This window comes from Pleurodeles waltl, chromosome 1_2, assembly GCF_031143425.1.
Source record: "Pleurodeles waltl isolate 20211129_DDA chromosome 1_2, aPleWal1.hap1.20221129, whole genome shotgun sequence".
Taxonomy (NCBI): domain Eukaryota; kingdom Metazoa; phylum Chordata; class Amphibia; order Caudata; family Salamandridae; genus Pleurodeles; species Pleurodeles waltl.
The window spans coordinates 303,616,983-303,636,258 of record NC_090437.1 but is presented as its reverse complement, the minus strand read 5'-3'; positions in this window follow the sequence as shown (position 1 = coordinate 303,636,258).

Sequence of the window (19,276 nt, the reverse complement as noted above, 5' to 3'; positions counted from 1 at the left end):
AGTGGAGTGGGGTCAATACTGACAAGCAAGCAGAGCCCACCCCCTCACATGCAAATGGGGTGATTTCAAAGGAAGGGATTTGGTGGTGGACATCATCTTTTTATGCCCCCCCTCACTCTCAGAAGGGGTTACATTTTGGGGAGCAGTGTCAAAAGGGGCATTAGGGTGCATTATTAAGGGGTGCCAGGAGACACAGTCCTCCATTCTAAAGGCTCATCAAAAACCAACAAGAACAAAAGGTAATTCAGCAAGTAGATTTAAAGCCTCTCTGTGGATTTATGTTCAACTGCTCCCTCTAGTAATGTTACATGGCAACTGCAGTTTAATCACTGGATTGAGAAAGGGGCCGTCCTATGCAAATAATCTCCTCCCATGATTACTTCTGTGAGCTTCCGTTGTGATACAATGATAGGACCTTCAACATATGCTCTTCAGCAGATTTGTAAAGTTATCAAATTGCCTTAGGCTAAGGATTGTTCCACTTGAAGGCCCTCAGATAAGTACCCCACCCTCACTTAGCAGGGTACTGAATTACATGCAGTAATCCTCTATACAGAACATGGCCGTTTGTGGGCCTACTGTAAAGGCTGTATGTTAAGACTGGGATGTTTAAAATCCCATAGCACACCAGCCATAGGTCCAGGTTATAGCAGAGGGTGGGAGTAGAAAGAGAGTGTGAGTCAGGTGGTAGGGGTGGAGCAAGAAGAACAGGCAGAGAGAGACCCATATAGAGAGAGGAGGTATAGACAAATAATAGCAGGGGTGGTTGGAGAACTTAGAGGAGGAAGGGGGACATTGAGGGAGCATGGTGGGAGACCAAGAGTGGGTGGAGTCACAGAGGAAAGGCAGTGCCAGGATGCAGGAGAAGAAGCGGTGTAGGCCAGAGAGCAAGAGTGAGTGCAGGACAGGAAGCATAGTGGAGTGGGGTCACTGCTGACAAGCAAGCAGAGCCCACCCCCTCACATGCAAATGGGGTGATTACAAAGGAAGGGATTTGGTGGTGGACATCATCTTTTTATGCCCCCCCTCACTCTCAGAAGGGGTTACATTTTGGGGAGCAGTGTCAAAAGGGGCATTAGGGTGCATTATTAAGGGGTGCCAGGAGACACAGTCCTCCATTCTATAGGCTCATCAACAACCAACAAGAACAACAGGTAATTCAGCAAGTAGATTTAAAGCCTCTCTGTGGATTTATGTTCATACTGCTCCCTCTAGTAATGTTACAAGGCAACTGCAGTTTAATCACTGGATTGAGAAAGGGGCCGTCCTATGCAAATAATCTCCTCCCATGATTACTTCTGTGAGCTTCCGTTGTGATACAATGATAGGACCTTCAACATATGCTCTTCAGCAGATTTGTAAAGTTATCAAATTGCCTTAGGCTAAGGATTGTTCCACTTGAAGGCCCTCAGATAAGTACCCACCCTCACTTAGCAGGGTACTGAATTACATGCAGTAATCCTCTATACAGAAGATGGCGTTTGTGGGCCTACTGTAAAGGCTGTATGCTAAAACTGGGATGTTTAAAATTCTATAGCACAGCAGCCATAGGTCGAGGTTATAGCAGAGGGTGGGAGTAGAAAGAGAGTGTGAGTCAGGTGGTAGGGGTGGAGCAAGAAGGACAGGCAGAGAGAGACCCGTATAGAGAGAGGAGGTATAGACAGATAATAGCAGGGGTGGTTGGAGAACTTAGAGGAGGAAGGGGGACATTGAGGGAGCATGGTGGGAGACCAAGAGTGGGTGGAGTCACAGAGGAAAGGCAGTGCCAGGATGCAGGAGAAGAAGCGGTGTAGGCCAGAGAGCAAGAGTGAGTGCAGGACAGGAAGCATAGTGGAGTGGGGTCAATGCTGACAAGCAAGCAGAGCCCACCCCCTCACATGCAAATGGGGTGATTTCAAAGGAAGGGATTTGGTGGTGGACATCATCTTTTTATGCCCCCCCTCACTCTCAGAAGGGGTTACATTTTGGGGAGCAGTGTCAAAAGGGGCATTAGGGTGCATTATTAAGGGGTGCCAGGAGACACAGTCCTCCATTCTATAGGCTCATCAAAAACCAACAAGAACAACAGGTAATTCAGCAAGTAGATTTAAAGCCTCTCTGTGGATTTATGTTCATACTGCTCCCTCTAGTAATGTTACAAGGCAACTGCAGTTTAATCACTGGATTGAGAAAGGGGCCGTCCTATGCAAATAATCTCCTCCCATGATTACTTCTGTGAGCTTCCGTTGTGATACAATGATAGGACCTTCAACATATGCTCTTCAGCATATTTGTAAAGTTATCAAATTGCCTTAGGCTAAGGATTGTTCCACTTGAAGGCCCTCAGATAAGTACCCCACCCTCACTTAGCAGGGTACTGAATTACATGCAGTAATCCTCTATACAGAACATGGGTGTTCGTGGGCCTACTGTAAAGGCTGTGTGCTAAGACTGGAATGTTTAAAATCCCATAGCACAGCAGCCATAGGTCCAGGTTATAGCAGAGGGTGGGAGTAGAAAGAGAGTGTGAGTCAGATGGTAGGAGTGGAGCAAGAAGGACAGGCAGAGAGAGACCCATATAGAGAGAGGAGGTATAGACAGATAATAGCAGGGGTGGTTGGAGAACTTAGAGGAGGAAGGGGGACATTGAGGGAGCATGGTGGGAGACCAAGAGTGGGTGGAGTCACAGAGGAAAGGCAGTGCCAGGATGCAGGAGAAGAAGCGGTGTAGGCCAGAGAGCAAGAGTGAGTGCAGGACAGGAAGCATAGTGGAGTGGGGTCAATGCTGACAAGCAAGCAGAGCCCACCCCCTCACATGCAAATGGGGTGATTTCAAAGGAAGGGATTTGGTGGTGGACATCATCTTTTTATGCCCCCCCTCACTCTCAGAAGGGGTTACATTTTGGGGAGCAGTGTCAAAAGGGGCATTAGGGTGCATTATTAAGGGGTGCCAGGAGACACAGTCCTCCATTCTAAAGGCTCATCAAAAACCAACAAGAACAAAAGGTAATTCAGCAAGTAGATTTAAAGCCTCTCTGTGGATTTATGTTCAACTGCTCCCTCTAGTAATGTTACATGGCAACTGCAGTTTAATCACTGGATTGAGAAAGGGGCCGTCCTATGCAAATAATCTCCTCCCATGATTACTTCTGTGAGCTTCCGTTGTGATACAATGATAGGACCTTCAACATATGCTCTTCAGCAGATTTGTAAAGTTATCAAATTGCCTTAGGCTAAGGATTGTTCCACTTGAAGGCCCTCAGATAAGTACCCCACCCTCACTTAGCAGGGTACTGAATTACATGCAGTAATCCTCTATACAGAACATGGCCGTTTGTGGGCCTACTGTAAAGGCTGTATGTTAAGACTGGGATGTTTAAAATCCCATAGCACAGCAGCCATAGGTCCAGGTTATAGCAGAGGGTGGGAGTAGAAAGAGAGTGTGAGTCAGGTGGTAGGGGTGGAGCAAGAAGAACAGGCAGAGAGAGACCCATATAGAGAGAGGAGGTATAGACAGATAATAGCAGGGGTGGTTGGAGAACTTAGAGGAGGAAGGGGGACATTGAGGGAGCATGGTGGGAGACCAAGAGTGGGTGGAGTCACAGAGGAAAGGCAGTGCCAGGATGCAGGAGAAGAAGCGGTGTAGGCCAGAGAGCAAGAGTGAGTGCAGGACAGGAAGCATAGTGGAGTGGGGTCACTGCTGACAAGCAAGCAGAGCCCACCCCCTCACATGCAAATGGGGTGATTACAAAGGAAGGGATTTGGTGGTGGACATCATCTTTTTATGCCCCCCCTCACTCTCAGAAGGGGTTACATTTTGGGGAGCAGTGTCAAAAGGGGCATTAGGGTGCATTATTAAGGGGTGCCAGGAGACACAGTCCTCCATTCTACAGGCTCATCAACAACCAACAAGAACAACAGGTAATTCAGCAAGTAGATTTAAAGCCTCTCTGTGGATTTATGTTCATACTGCTCCCTCTAGTAATGTTACAAGGCAACTGCAGTTTAATCACTGGATTGAGAAAGGGGACGTCCTATGCAAATAATCTCCACACATGATTACTTCTGTGAGCTTCCGTTGTGATACAATGATAGGACCTTCAACATATGCTCTTCAGCAGATTTGTAAAGTTATCAAATTGCCTTAGGCTAAGGATTGTTCCACTTGAAGGCCCTCAGATAAGTACCCCACCCTCACTTAGCAGGGTACTGAATTACATGCAGTAATCCTCTATACAGAACATGGGTGTTCGTGGGCCTACTGTAAAGGCTGTGTGCTAAGTCTGGGATGTTTAAAATCCCATAGCACAGCAGCCATAGGTCCAGGTTATAGCAGAGGGTGGGAGTAGAAAGAGAGTGTGAGTCAGATGGTAGGAGTGGAGCAAGAAGGACAGGCAGAGAGAGACCCATATAGAGAGAGGAGGTATAGACAGATAATAGCAGGGGTGGTTGGAGAACTTAGAGGAGGAAGGGGGACATTGAGGGAGCATGGTGGGAGACCAAGAGTGGGTGGAGTCACAGAGGAAAGGCAGTGCCAGGATGCAGGAGAAAAAGCGGTGTAGGCCAGAGAGCAAGAGTGAGTGCAGGACAGGAAGCATAGTGGAGTGGGGTCAATGCTGACAAGCAAGCAGAGCCCACCCCCTCACATGCAAATGGGGTGATTTCAAAGGAAGGGATTTGGTGGTGGACATCATCTTTTTATGCCCCCCCTCACTCTCAGAAGGGGTTACATTTTGGGGAGCAGTGTCAAAAGGGGCATTAGGGTGCATTATTAAGGGGTGCCAGGAGACACAGTCCTCCATTCTAAAGGCTCATCAAAAACCAACAAGAACAAAAGGTAATTCAGCAAGTAGATTTAAAGCCTCTCTGTGGATTTATGTTCAACTGCTCCCTCTAGTAATGTTACATGGCAACTGCAGTTTAATCACTGGATTGAGAAAGGGGCCGTCCTATGCAAATAATCTCCTCCCATGATTACTTCTGTGAGCTTCCGTTGTGATACAATGATAGGACCTTCAACATATGCTCTTCAGCAGATTTGTAAAGTTATCAAATTGCCTTAGGCTAAGGATTGTTCCACTTGAAGGCCCTCAGATAAGTACCCCACCCTCACTTAGCAGGGTACTGAATTACATGCAGTAATCCTCTATACAGAACATGGGCGTTTGTGGGCCTACTGTAAAGGCTGTATGATAAGACTGGGATGTTTAAAATCCCATAGCACAGCAGCCATAGGTCCAGGTTATAGCAGAGGGTGGGAGTAGAAAGAGAGTGTGAGTCAGGTGGTAGGGGTGGAGCAAGAAGAACAGGCAGAGAGAGACCCATATAGAGAGAGGAGGTATAGACAGATAATAGCAGGGGTGGTTGGAGAACTTAGAGGAGGAAGGGGGACATTGAGGGAGCATGGTGGGAGACCAAGAGTGGGTGGAGTCACAGAGGAAAGGCAGTGCCAGGATGCAGGAGAAGAAGCGGTGTAGGCCAGAGAGCAAGAGTGAGTGCAGGACAGGAAGCATAGTGGAGTGGGGTCACTGCTGACAAGCAAGCAGAGCCCACCCCCTCACATGCAAATGGGGTGATTACAAAGGAAGGGATTTGGTGGTGGACATCATCTTTTTATGCCCCCCCTCACTCTCAGAAGGGGTTACATTTTGGGGAGCAGTGTCAAAAGGGGCATTAGGGTGCATTATTAAGGGGTGCCAGGAGACACAGTCCTCCATTCTATAGGCTCATCAACAACCAACAAGAACAACAGGTAATTCAGCAAGTAGATTTAAAGCCTCTCTGTGGATTTATGTTCATACTGCTCCCTCTAGTAATGTTACAAGGCAACTGCAGTTTAATCACTGGATTGAGAAAGGGGCCGTCCTATGCAAATAATCTCCTCCCATGATTACTTCTGTGAGCTTCCGTTGTGATACACTGATAGGACCTTCAACATATGCTCTTCAGCAGATTTGTAAAGTTATCAAATTGCCTTAGGCTAAGGATTGTTCCACTTGAAGGCCCTCAGATAAGTACCCACCCTCACTTAGCAGGGTACTGAATTACATGCAGTAATCCTCTATACAGAAGATGGCTTTTGTGGGCCTACTGTAAAGGCTGTATGCTAAAACTGGGATGTTTAAAATTCTATAGCACAGCAGCCATAGGTCGAGGTTATAGCCGAGGGTGGGAGTAGAAAGAGAGTGTGAGTCAGGTGGTAGGGGTGGAGCAAGAAGGACAGGCAGAGAGACACCCGTATAGATAGAGGAGGTATAGACAGATAATAGCAGGGGTGGTTGGAGAACTTAGAGGAGGAAGGGGGACATTGAGGGAGCATGGTGGGAGACCAAGAGTGGGTGGAGTCACAGAGGAAAGGCAGTGCCAGGATGCAGGAGAAGAAGCGGTGTAGGCCAGAGAGCAAGAGTGAGTGCAGGACAGGAAGCATAGTGGAGTGGGGTCAATGCTGACAAGCAAGCAGAGCCCACCCCCTCACATGCAAATGGGGTGATTTCAAAGGAAGGGATTTGGTGGTGGACATCATCTTTTTATGCCCCCCCTCACTCTCAGAAGGGGTTACATTTTGGGGAGCAGTGTCAAAAGGGGCATTAGGGTGCATTATTAAGGGGTGCCAGGAGACACAGTCCTCCATTCTATAGGCTCATCAAAAACCAACAAGAACAACAGGTAATTCAGCAAGTAGATTTAAAGCCTCTCTGTGGATTTATGTTCATACTGCTCTCTCTAGTAATGTTACAAGGCAACTGCAGTTTAATCACTGGATTGAGAAAGGGGCCGTCCTATGCAAATAATCTCCTCCCATGATTACTTCTGTGAGCTTCCGTTGTGATACAATGATAGGACCTTCAACATATGCTCTTCAGCAGATTTGTAAAGTTATCAAATTGCCTTAGGCTAAGGATTGTTCCACTTGAAGGCCCTCAGATAAGTACCCCACCCTCACTTAGCAGGGTACTGAATTACATGCAGTAATCCTCTATACAGAACATGGGCGTTTGTGGGCCTACTGTAAAGGCTGTATGTTAAGACTGGGATGTTTAAAATCCCATAGCACAGCAGCCATAGGTCCAGGTTATAGCAGAGGCTGGGAGTAGAAAGAGAGTGTGAGTCAGGTGGTGGGGGTGGAGCAAGAAGGACAGGCAGAGAGAGACCCATATAGAGAGAGGAGGTATAGACAGATAATAGCAGGGGTGGTTGGAGAACTTAGAGGAGGAAGGGGGACATTGAGGGAGCATGGTGGGAGACCAAGAGTGGGTGGAGTCACAGAGGAAAGGCAGTGCCAGTATGCAGGAGAAGAAGTGGTGTAGGCCAGAGAGCAAGAGTGAGTGCAGGACAGGAAGCATAGTGGAGTGGGATCACTGCTGACAAGCAAGCAGAGCCCAGCCCCTCGCATGCAAATGGGGTGATTACAAAGGAAGGGATTTGGTGGTGGACATCATCTTTTTATGCCCCCCCTCACTCTCAGAAGGGGTTACATTTTGGGGAGCAGTGTCAAAAGGGGCATTAGGGTGCATTATTAAGGGGTGCCAGGAGACACAGTCCTCCATTCTAAAGGCTCATCAAAAACCAACAAGAACAAAAGGTAATTCAGCAAGTAGATTTAAAGCCTCTCTGTGGATTTATGTTCAACTGCTCCCTCTAGTAATGTTACATGGCAACTGCAGTTTAATCACTGGATTGAGAAAGGGGCCATCCTATGCAAATAATCTCCTCCCATGATTACTTCTGTGAGCTTCCGTTGTGATACAATGATAGGACCTTCAACATATGCTCTTCAGCAGATTTGTAAAGTTATCAAATTGCCTTAGGCTAAGGATTGTTCCACTTGAAGGCCCTCAGATAAGTACCCCCACCCTCACTTAGCAGGGTACTGAATTACATGCAGTTATCCTCTATACAGAACATGGCCGTTTGTGGGCCTACTGTAAAGGCTGTATGTTAAGACTGGGATGTTTAAAATCCCATAGCACAGCAGCCATAGGTCCAGGTTATAGCAGAGGGTGGGAGTAGAAAGAGAGTGTGAGTCAGGTGGTAGGGGTGGAGGCAAGAAGAACAGGCAGAGAGAGACCCATATAGAGAGAGGAGGTATAGACAGATAATAGCAGGGTGGTTGGAGATCTTAGAGGAGGAAGGGGGACATTGAGGGAGCATGGTGGGAGACCAAGAGTGGGTGGAGTCACAGAGGAAAGGCAGTGCCAGGATGCAGGAGAAGAAGCGGTGTAGGCCAGAGAGCAAGAGTGAGTGCAGGACAGGAAGCATAGTGGAGTGGGGTCACTGCTGACCAAGCAAGCAGAGCCCACCCCCTCACATGCAAATGGGGTGATTACAAAGGAAGGGATTTGGTGGTGGACATCATCTTTTTATGCCCCCCTCACTCTCAGAAGGGGTTACATTTTGGGGAGCAGTGTCAAAAGGGGCATTAGGGTGCATTATAAGGGGTTGCCAGGAGACAACAGTCCTCCATTCTATAGGCTCATCAACAACCAACAAGAACAACAGGTAATTCAGCAAGTAGATTTAAAGCCTCTCTGTGGATTTATGTTCATACTGCTCCCTCTAGTAATGTTACAGGGCAACTGCAGTTTAATCACTGGATTGAGAAAGGGGACGTCCTATGCAAATAATCTCCTCCCATGATTACTTCTGTGAGCTTCCGTTGTGATACAATGATAGGACCTTCAACATATGCTCTTCAGCAGATTTGTAAAGTTATCAAATTGCCTTAGGCTAAGGATTGTTCCACTTGAAGGCCCTCAGATAAGTACCCCACCCTCACATAGCAGGGTACTGAATTACATGCAGTAATCCTCTATACAGAACATGGGTGGTTCGTGGGCCTACTGTAAAGGCTGTGTGCTAAGACTGGTGATGTTTAAAATCCCATAGCACAGCAGCCATAGGTCCAGGTTATAGCAGAGGGTGGGAGTAGAAAGAGAGTGTGAGTCAGATGGTAGGAGTGGGGCAAGAAGGACCGGCAGAGAGAGACCCATATAGAGAGAGGAGGTATAGACAGATAATAGCAGGGGTGGTTGGAGAACTTAGAGGAGGAAGGGGGGACATTGAGGGAGCATGGTGGGAGACCAAGAGTGGGTGGGAGTCACAGAGGAAAGGCAGTGCCAGGATGCAGGAGAAAAAGCGGTGTAGGCCAGAGAGCAAGAGTGAGTGCAGGACAGGAAGCATAGTGGAGTGGGGTCAATGCTGACAAGCAAGCAGAGCCCACCCACTCACATGCAAATGGGTGATTCAAAGGAAGGGATTTGGTGGTGGACATCATCTTTTTATGCCCCCCCTCACTCTCAGAAGGGGTTACATTTTGGGGAGCAGTGTCAAAAGGGGCATTAGGGTGCATTATTAAGGGTGCCAGGAGACACAGTCCTCCATTCTAAATGCTCATCAAAAACCAACAAGAACAAAAGGTATTCAGCAAGTAGATTTAAAGCCTCTCTGTGGATTTATGTTCAACTGCTCCCTCTAGTAATGTTACATGGCAACTGCAGTTTAATCACTGGATTGAGAAAGGGGCGTCCTATGCAAATAATCTCCTCCCATGATTACTTCTGTGAGCTTCCGTTGTGATACAATGATAGGTCCTTCAACATATGCTCTTCAGCAGATTTGTAAGTTATCAAATTGCCTTAGGCTAAGGATTGTTCCACTTGAAGGCCCTCAGATAAGTACCCCACCCTCACTTAGCAGGGTACTGAATTACATGCAGTAATCCTCTATACAGAACATGGCCGTTTGTGGGGCCTACTGTAAAGGCTGTATGTTAAGACTGGGATGTTTAAAATCCCATAGCACAGCAGCCATAGGTCCAGGTTATAGCAGAGGGTGGGAGTAGAAAGAGAGTGTGAGTTAGGTGGTAGGGGTGGAGCAAGAAGAACAGGCAGAGAGAGACCCATATTGAGAGAGGAGGTATAGACAGATAATAGCAGGGGTGGTTGGAGAACTTAGAGGAGGAAGGGGGACATTGAGGGAGCATGGTGGGAGACCAAGAGTGGGTGGATGTCACAGAGGAAAGGCAGTGCACAGGATGCAGGAGAAGAAGCGGTGTAGGCCAGAGAGCAAGAGTGAGTGCAGGACAGAAGCATAGTGGAGTGGGGTCACTGCTGACAAGCAAGCAGAGCCCACCCCCTCACATGCAAATGGGGTGATTACAAAGGAAGGGATTTGGTGGTGGACATCATCTTTTTATGACCCCCCTCACTCTCAGAAGGGGTTACATTTTGGGAGCAGTGTCAAAAAGGGGCATTAGGGTGCATTATTAAGGGGTGCCCAGGAGACACAGTCCTCCATTCTATAGGCTCATCAACAACCAACAAGAACAACAGGTAATTCAGCAAGTAGATTAAGCCTCTCTGTGGATTTATGTTCATACTGCTCCCTCTAGTAATGTTACAAGGCAACTGCAGTTTAATCACTGGGATTGAGAAAGGGGCCGTCCTATGCAAATAATCTCCTCCCATGATTACTTCTGTGAGCTTCCGTTGTGATACAATGATAGGACCTTCAACATATGCTCTTCAGCAGATTTGTAAAGTTATCAAATTGCCTTAGGCTAAGGATTGTTCCACTTGAAGGCCCTCAGATAAGTACCCACCCTCACTTAGCAGGGTACTGAATTACATGCAGTAATCCTCTATACAGAAGATGGCGTTTGTGGGCCTACTGTAAAGGCTGTATGCTAAAACTGGGATGTTTAAAATTCTATAGCACAGCAGCCATAGGTCGAGGTTATAGCAGAGGGTGGGAGTAGAAAGAGAGTGTGAGTCAGGTGGTAGGGGTGGAGCAAGAAGGACAGGCAGAGAGAGACCCGTGTAGAGAGAGGAGGTATGGACAGATAATAGCAGGGGTGGATGGAGAACTTAGAGGAGGAAGGGGGACATTGAGGGAGCATGGTGGGAGACCAAGAGTGGGTGGAGTCACAGAGGAAAGGCAGTGCCAGGATGCAGGAGAAGAAGCGGTGTAGGCCAGAGAGCAAGAGTGAGTGCAGGACAGGAAGCATAGTGGAGTGGGGTCAATGCTGACAAGCAAGCAGAGCCCACCCCCTCACATGCAAATGGGGTGATTTCAAAGGAAGGGATTTGGTGGTGGACATCATCTTTTTATGCCCCCCCTCACTCTCAGAAGGGGTTACATTTTGGGGAGCAGTGTCAAAAGGGGCATTAGGGTGCATTATTAAGGGGTGCCAGGAGACACAGTCCTCCATTCTATAGGCTCATCAAAAACCAACAAGAACAACAGGTAATTCAGCAAGTAGATTTAAAGCCTCTCTGTGGATTTATGTTCATACTGCTCTCTCTAGTAATGTTACAAGGCAACTGCAGTTTAATCACTGGATTGAGAAAGGGGCCGTCCTATGCAAATAATCTCCTCCCATGATTACTTCTGTGAGCTTCCGTTGTGATACAATGATAGGACCTTCAACATATGCTCTTCAGCAGATTTGTAAAGTTATCAAATTGCCTTAGGCTAAGGATTGTTCCACTTGAAGGCCCTCAGATAAGTACCCCACCCTCACTTAGCAGGGTACTGAATTACATGCAGTAATCCTCTATACAGAACATGGGCGTTTGTGGGCCTACTGTAAAGGCTGTATGTTAAGACTGGGATGTTTAAAATCCCATAGCACAGCAGCCATAGGTCCAGGTTATAGCAGAGGCTGGGAGTAGAAAGAGAGTGTGAGTCAGGAGGTGGGGGTGGAGCAAGAAGGACAGGCAGAGAGAGACCCATATAGAGAGAGGAGGTATAGACAGATAATTGCAGGGGTGGTTGGAGAACTTAGAGGAGGAAGGGGGACATTGAGGGAGCATGGTGGGAGACCAAGAGTGGGTGGAGTCACAGAGGAAAGGCAGTGCCAGTATGCAGGAGAAGAAGTGGTGTAGGCCAGAGAGCAAGAGTGAGTGCAGGACAGGAAGCATAGTGGAGTGGGATCACTGCTGACAAGCAAGCAGAGCCCAGCCCCTCGCATGCAAATGGGGTGATTACAAAGGAAGGGATTTGGTGGTGGACATCATCTTTTTATGCCCCCCCTCACTCTCAGAAGGGGTCAAATTTTGGGGAGCAGTGTCAAAAAGGGCATTAGGGTGCATTATTAAGGGGTGCCAGGAGACACAGTCCTCCATTCTAAAGGCTCATCAAAAACCAACAAGAACAAAAGGTAATTCAGCAAGTAGATTTAAAGCCTCTCTGTGGATTTATGTTCAACTGCTCCCTCTAGTAATGTTACATGGCAACTGCAGTTTAATCACTGGATTGAGAAAGGGGCCGTCCTATGCAAATAATCTCCTCCCATGATTACTTCTGTGAGCTTCCGTTGTGATACAATGATAGGACCTTCAACATATGCTCTTCAGCAGATTTGTAAAGTTATCAAATTGCCTTAGGCTAAGGATTGTTCCACTTGAAGGCCCTCAGATAAGTACCCCACCCTCACTTAGCAGGGTACTGAATTACATGCAGTAATCCTCTATACAGAACATGGCCGTTCGTGGGCCTACTGTACAGGCTGTATGCTAAGACTGGGATGTTTAAAATCCCATAGCACAGCAGCCATAGGTCCAGATTATAGCAGAGGGTGGGAGTAGAAAGAGAGTGTGAGTCAGGTGGTAGGGGTGGAGCAAGAAGAACAGGCAGAGAGAGACCCATATAGAGAGAGGAGGTATAGACAGATAATAGCAGGGGTGGTTGGAGAACTTAGAGGAGGAAGGGGGACATTGAGGGAGCATGGTGGGAGACCAAGAGTGGGTGGAGTCACAGAGGAAAGGCAGTGCCAGGATGCAGGAGAAGAAGCGGTGTAGGCCAGAGAGCAAGAGTGAGTGCAGGACAGGAAGCATAGTGGAGTGGGGTCACTGCTGACAAGCAAGCAGAGCCCACCCCCTCACATGCAAATGGGGTGATTACAAAGGAAGGGATTTGGTGGTGGACATCATCTTTTTATGCCCCCCCTCACTCTCAGAAGGGGTTACATTTTGGGGAGCAGTGTCAAAAGGGGCATTAGGGTGCATTATTAAGGGGTGCCAGGAGACACAGTCCTCCATTCTATAGGCTCATCAACAACCAACAAGAACAGCAGGTAATTCAGCAAGTAGATTTAAAGCCTCTCTGTGGATTTATGTTCATACTGCTCCCTCTAGTAATGTTACAAGGCAACTGCAGTTTAATCACTGGATTGACAAAGGGGCCGTCCTATGCAAATAATCTCCTCCCATGATTACTTCTGTGAGCTTCCGTTGTGATACAATGATAGGACCTTCAACATATGCTCTTCAGCAGATTTGTAAAGTTATCAAATTGCCTTAGGCTAAGGATTGTTCCACTTGAAGGCCCTCAGATAAGTACCCCACCCTCACTTAGCAGGGTACTGAATTACATGCAGTAATCCTCTATACAGAACATGGGTGTTCGTGGGCCTACTGTAAAGGCTGTGTGCTAAGACTGGGATGTTTAAAATCCCACAGCACTGCAGCCATAGGTCTAGGTTATAGCAGAGGGTGGGAGTAGAAAGAGAGTGTGAGTCAGATGGTAGGAGTGGAGCAAGAAGGACAGGCAGAGAGAGACCCATATAGAGAGAGGAGGTATAGACAGATAATAGCAGGGGTGGTTGGAGAACTTAGAGGAGGAAGGGGGACATTGAGGGAGCATGGTGGGAGACCAAGAGTGGGTGGAGTCACAGAGGAAAGGCAGTGCCAGGATGCAGGAGAAGAAGCGGTGTAGGCCAGAGAGCAAGAGTGAGTGCAGGACAGGAAGCATAGTGGAGTGGGGTCAATGCTGACAAGCAAGCAGAGCCCACCCCCTCACATGCAAATGGGGTGATTTCAAAGGAAGGGATTTGGTGGTGGACATCATCTTTTTATGCCCCCCCTCACTCTCAGAAGGGGTTACATTTTGGGGAGCAGTGTCAAAAGGGGCATTAGGGTGCATTATTAAGGGGTGCCAGGAGACACAGTCCTCCATTCTAAAGGCTCATCAAAAACCAACAAGAACAAAAGGTAATTCAGCAAGTAGATTTAAAGCCTCTCTGTGGATTTATGTTCAACTGCTCCCTCTAGTAATGTTACATGGCAACTGCAGTTTAATCACTGGATTGAGAAAGGGGCCGTCCTATGCAAATAATCTCCTCCCATGATTACTTCTGTGAGCTTCCGTTGTGATACAATGATAGGACCTTCAACATATGCTCTTCAGCAGATTTGTAAAGTTATCAAATTGCCTTAGGCTAAGGATTGTTCCACTTGAAGGCCCTCAGATAAGTACCCCACCCTCACTTAGCAGGGTACTGAATTACATGCAGTAATCCTCTATACAGAACATGGCCGTTTGTGGGCCTACTGTAAAGGCTGTATGTTAAGACTGGGATGTTTAAAATCCCATAGCACAGCAGCCATAGGTCCAGGTTATAGCAGAGGGTGGGAGTAGAAAGAGAGTGTGAGTCAGGTGGTAGGGGTGCAGCAAGAAGAACAGGCAGAGAGAGACCCATATAGAGAGAGGAGGTATAGACAGATAATAGCAGGGGTGGTTGGAGAACTTAGAGGAGGAAGGGGGACATTGAGGGAGCATGGTGGGAGACCAAGAGTGGGTGGAGTCACAGAGGAAAGGCAGTGCCAGGATGCAGGAGAAGAAGCGGTGTAGGCCAGAGAGCAAGAGTGAGTGCAGGACAGGAAGCATAGTTTAGTGGGGTCACTGCTGACAAGCAAGCAGAGCCCACCCCCTCACATGCAAATGGGGTGATTACAAAGGAAGGGATTTGGTGGTGGACATCATCTTTTTATGCCCCCCCTCACTCTCAGAAGGGGTTACATTTTGGGGAGCAGTGTCAAAAGGGGCATTAGGGTGCATTATTAAGGGGTGCCAGGAGACACAGTCCTCCATTCTATAGGCTCATCAAAAACCAACAAGAACAACAGGTAATTCAGCAAGTAGATTTAAAGCCTCTCTGTGGATTTATGTTCATACTGCTCCCTCTAGTAATGTTACAAGGCAACTGCAGTTTAATCACTGGATTGATAAAGGGGCCGTCCTATGCAAATAATCTCCTCCCATGATTACTTCTGTGAGCTTCCGTTGTGATACAATGATAGGACCTTCAACATATGCTCTTCAGCAGATTTGTAAAGTTATCAAATTGCCTTAGGCTAAGGATTGTTCCACTTGAAGGCCCTCAGATAAGTACCCCACCCTCACTTAGCAGGGTACTGAATTACATGCAGTAATCCTCTATACAGAACATGGGTGTTCGTGGGCCTACTGTAAAGGCTGTGTGCTAAGACTGGGATGTTTAAAATCCCATAGCACAGCAGCCATAAGTCCAGGTTATAGCAGAGGGTGGGAGTAGAAAGAGAGTGTGAGTCAGGTGATAGGGGTGGAGCAAGAAGAACAGGCAGAGAGCGACCCATATAGAGAGAGGAGGTATAGACAGATAATAGCAGGGGTGGTTGGAGAACTTAGAGGAGGAAGGGGGACATTGAGGGAGCATGGTGGGAGACCAAGAGTGGGTGGAGTCACAGAGGAAAGGCAGTGCCAGTATGCAGGAGAAGAAGCGGTGTAGGCCAGAGAGCAAGAGTGAGTGCAGGACAGGAAGCATAGTGGAGTGGGGTCACTGCTGACAAGCAAGCAGAGCCCACCCCCTCACATGCAAATGGGGTGATTACAAAGGAAGGGATTTGGTGGTGGACATCATCTTTTTATGCCCCCCCTCACTCTCAGAAGGGGTTACATTTTGGGGAGCAGTGTCAAAAGGGGCATTAGGGTGCATTATTAAGGGGTGCCAGGAGACACAGTCCTCCATTCTATAGGCTCATCAAAAACCAACAAGAACAACAGGTAATTCAGCAAGTAGATTTAAAGCCTCTCTGTGGATTTATGTTCATACTGCTCCCTCTAGTAATGTTACAAGGCAACTGCAGTTTAATCACTGGATTGAGAAAGGGGCCGTCCTATGCAAATAATCTCCTCCCATGATTTCTTCTGTGAGCTTCCGTTGTGATACAATGATAGGACCTTCAACATATGCTCTTCAGCAGATTTGTAAAGTTATCAAATTGCCTTAGGCTAAGGATTGTTCCACTTGAAGGCCCTCAGATAAGTACCCCACCCTCACTTAGCAGGGTACTGAATTACATGCAGTAATCCTCTATACAGAACATGGGTGTTCGTGGGCCTACTGTAAAGGCTGTGTGCTAAGACTGGGATGTTTAAAATCCCATAGCACAGCAGCCATAGGTCCAGGTTATAGCAGAGGGTGGGAGTAGAAAGAGAGTGTGAGTCAGATGGTAGGAGTGGAGCAAGAAGGACAGGCAGAGAGAGACCCATATAGAGAGAGGAGATATAGACAGATAATAGCAGGGGTGGTTGGAGAACTTAGAGGAGGAGGGGGGACATTGAGGGAGCATGGTGGGAGACCAAGAGTGGGTGGAGTCACAGAGGAAAGGCAGTGCCAGGATGCAGGAGAAGAAGCGGTGTAGGCCAGAGAGCAAGAGTGAGTGCAGGACAGGAAGCATAGTGGAGTGGGGTCAATGCTGACAAGCAAGCAGAGCCCACCCCCTCACATGCAAATGGGGTGATTTCAAAGGAAGGGATTTGGTGGTGGACATCATCTTTTTATGCCCCCCCTCACTCTCAGAAGGGGTTACATTTTGGGGAGCAGTGTCAAAAGGGGCATTAGGGTGCATTATTAAGGGGTGCCAGGAGACACAGTCCTCCATTCTAAAGGCTCATCAAAAACCAACAAGAACAAAAGGTAATTCAGCAAGTAGATTTAAAGCCTCTCTGTGGATTTATGTTCAACTGCTCCCTCTAGTAATGTTACATGGCAACTGCAGTTTAATCACTGGATTGAGAAAGGGGCCGTCCTATGCAAATAATCTCCTCCCATGATTACTTCTGTGAGCTTCCGTTGTGATACAATGATAGGACCTTCAACATATGCTCTTCAGCAGATTTGTAAAGTTATCAAATTGCCTTAGGCTAAGGATTGTTCCACTTGAAGGCCCTCAGATAAGTACCCCACCCTCACTTAGCAGGGTACTGAATCACATGCAGTAATCCTCTATACAGAACATGGCCGTTTGTGGGCCTACTGTAAAGGCTGTATGTTAAGACTGGGATGTTTAAAATCCCATAGCACAGCAGCCATAGGTCCAGGTTATAGCAGAGGGTGGGAGTAGAAAGAGAGTGTGAGTCAGGTGGTAGGGGTGGAGCAAGAAGAACAGGCAGAGAGAGACCCATATAGAGAGAGGAGGTATAGACAGATAATAGCAGGGGTGGTTGGAGAACTTAGAGGAGGAAGGGGGACATTGAGGGAGCATGGTGGGAGACCAAGAGTGGGTGGAGTCACAGAGGAAAGGCAGTGCCAGGATGCAGGAGAAGAAGCGGTGTAGGCCAGAGAGCAAGAGTGAGTGCAGGACAGGAAGCATAGTGGAGTGGGGTCACTGCTGACAAGCAAGCAGAGCCCACCCCCTCACATGCAAATGGGGTGATTACAAAGGAAGGGATTTGGTGGTGGACATCATCTTTTTATGCCCCCCTCACTCTCAGAAGGGGTTACATTTTGGGGAGCAGTGTCAAAAGGGGCATTAGGGTGCATTATTAAGGGGTGCCAGGAGACACAGTCCTCCATTCTATAGGCTCATCAACAACCAACAAGAACAACAGGTAATTCAGCAAGTAGATTTAAAGCCTCTCTGTGGATTTATGTTCATACTGCTCCCTCTAGTAATGTTACAAGGCAACTGCAGTTTAATCACTGGATTGAGAAAGGGGCCGTCCTATGCAAATAATCTCCTCCCATGATTACTTCTGTGAGCTTCCGTTGTGATACAATGATAGGACCTTCAACATATGCTCTTCAGCAGATTTGTAAAGTTATCAAATTGCCTTAGGCTAAGGATTGTTCCACTTGAAGGCCCTCAGATAAGTACCCCACCCTCACTTAGCAGGGTACTGAATTACATGCAGTAATCCTCTATACAGAACATGGGTGTTCGTGGGCCTACTGTAAAGGCTGTGTGCTAAGACTGGGATGTTTAAAATCCCATAGCACAGCAGCCATAGGTCCAGGTTATAGCAGAGGGTGGGAGTAGAAAGAGAGTGTGAGTCAGTTGGTAGGAGTGGAGCAAGAAGGACAGGCAGAGAGAGACCCATATAGAGAGAGGAGGTATAGACAGATAATAGCAGGGGTGGTTGGAAAACTTAGAGGAGGAAGGGGGACATTGAGGGAGCATGGTGGGAGACCAAGAGTGGGTGGAGTCACAGAGGAAAGGCAGTGCCAGGATGCAGGAGAAGAAGCGGTGTAGGCCAGAGAGCAAGAGTGAGTGCAGGACAGGAAGCATAGTGGAGTGGGGTCAATGCTGACAAGCAAGCAGAGCCCACCCCCTCACATGCAAATGGGGTGATTTCAAAGGAAGGGATTTGGTGGTGGACATCATCTTTTTATGCCCCCCCTCACTCTCAGAAGGGGTTACATTTTGGGGAGCAGTGTCAAAAGGGGCATTAGGGTGCATTATTAAGGGGTGCCAGGAGACACAGTCCTCCATTCTAAAGGCTCATCAAAAACCAACAAGAACAAAAGGTAATTCAGCAAGTAGATTTAAAGCCTCTCTGTGGATTTATGTTCAACTGCTCCCTCTAGTAATGTTACATGGCAACTGCAGTTTAATCACTGGATTGAGAAAGGGGCCGTCCTATGCAAATAATCTCCTCCCATGATTACTTCTGTGAGCTTCCGTTGTGATACAATGATAGGACCTTCAACATATGCTCTTCAGCAGATTTGTAAAGTTATCAAATTGCCTTAGGCTAAGGATTGTTCCACTTGAAGGCCCTCAGATAAGTACCCCACCCTCACTTAGCAGGGTACTGAATTACATGCAGTAATCCTCTATACAGAACATGGCCGTTTGTGGGACTACTGTAAAGGCTGTATGTTAAGACTGGGATGTTTAAAATCCCATAGCACAGCAGCCATAGGTCCAGGTTATAGCAGAGGGTGGGAGTAGAAAGAGAGTGTGAGTCAGGTGGTAGGGGTGGAGCAAGAAGAACAGGCAGAGAGAGACCCATATAGAGAGAGGAGGTATAGACAGATAATAGCAGGGGTGGTTGGAGAACTTAGAGGAGGAAGGGGGACATTGAGGGAGCATGGTGGGAGACCAAGAGTGGGTGGAGTCACAGAGGAAAGGCAGTGCCAGGATGCAGGAGAAGAAGCGGTGTAGGCCAGAGAGCAAGAGTGAGTGCAGGACAGGAAGCATAGTGGAGTGGGGTCACTGCTGACAAGCAAGCAGAGCCCACCCCCTCACATGCAA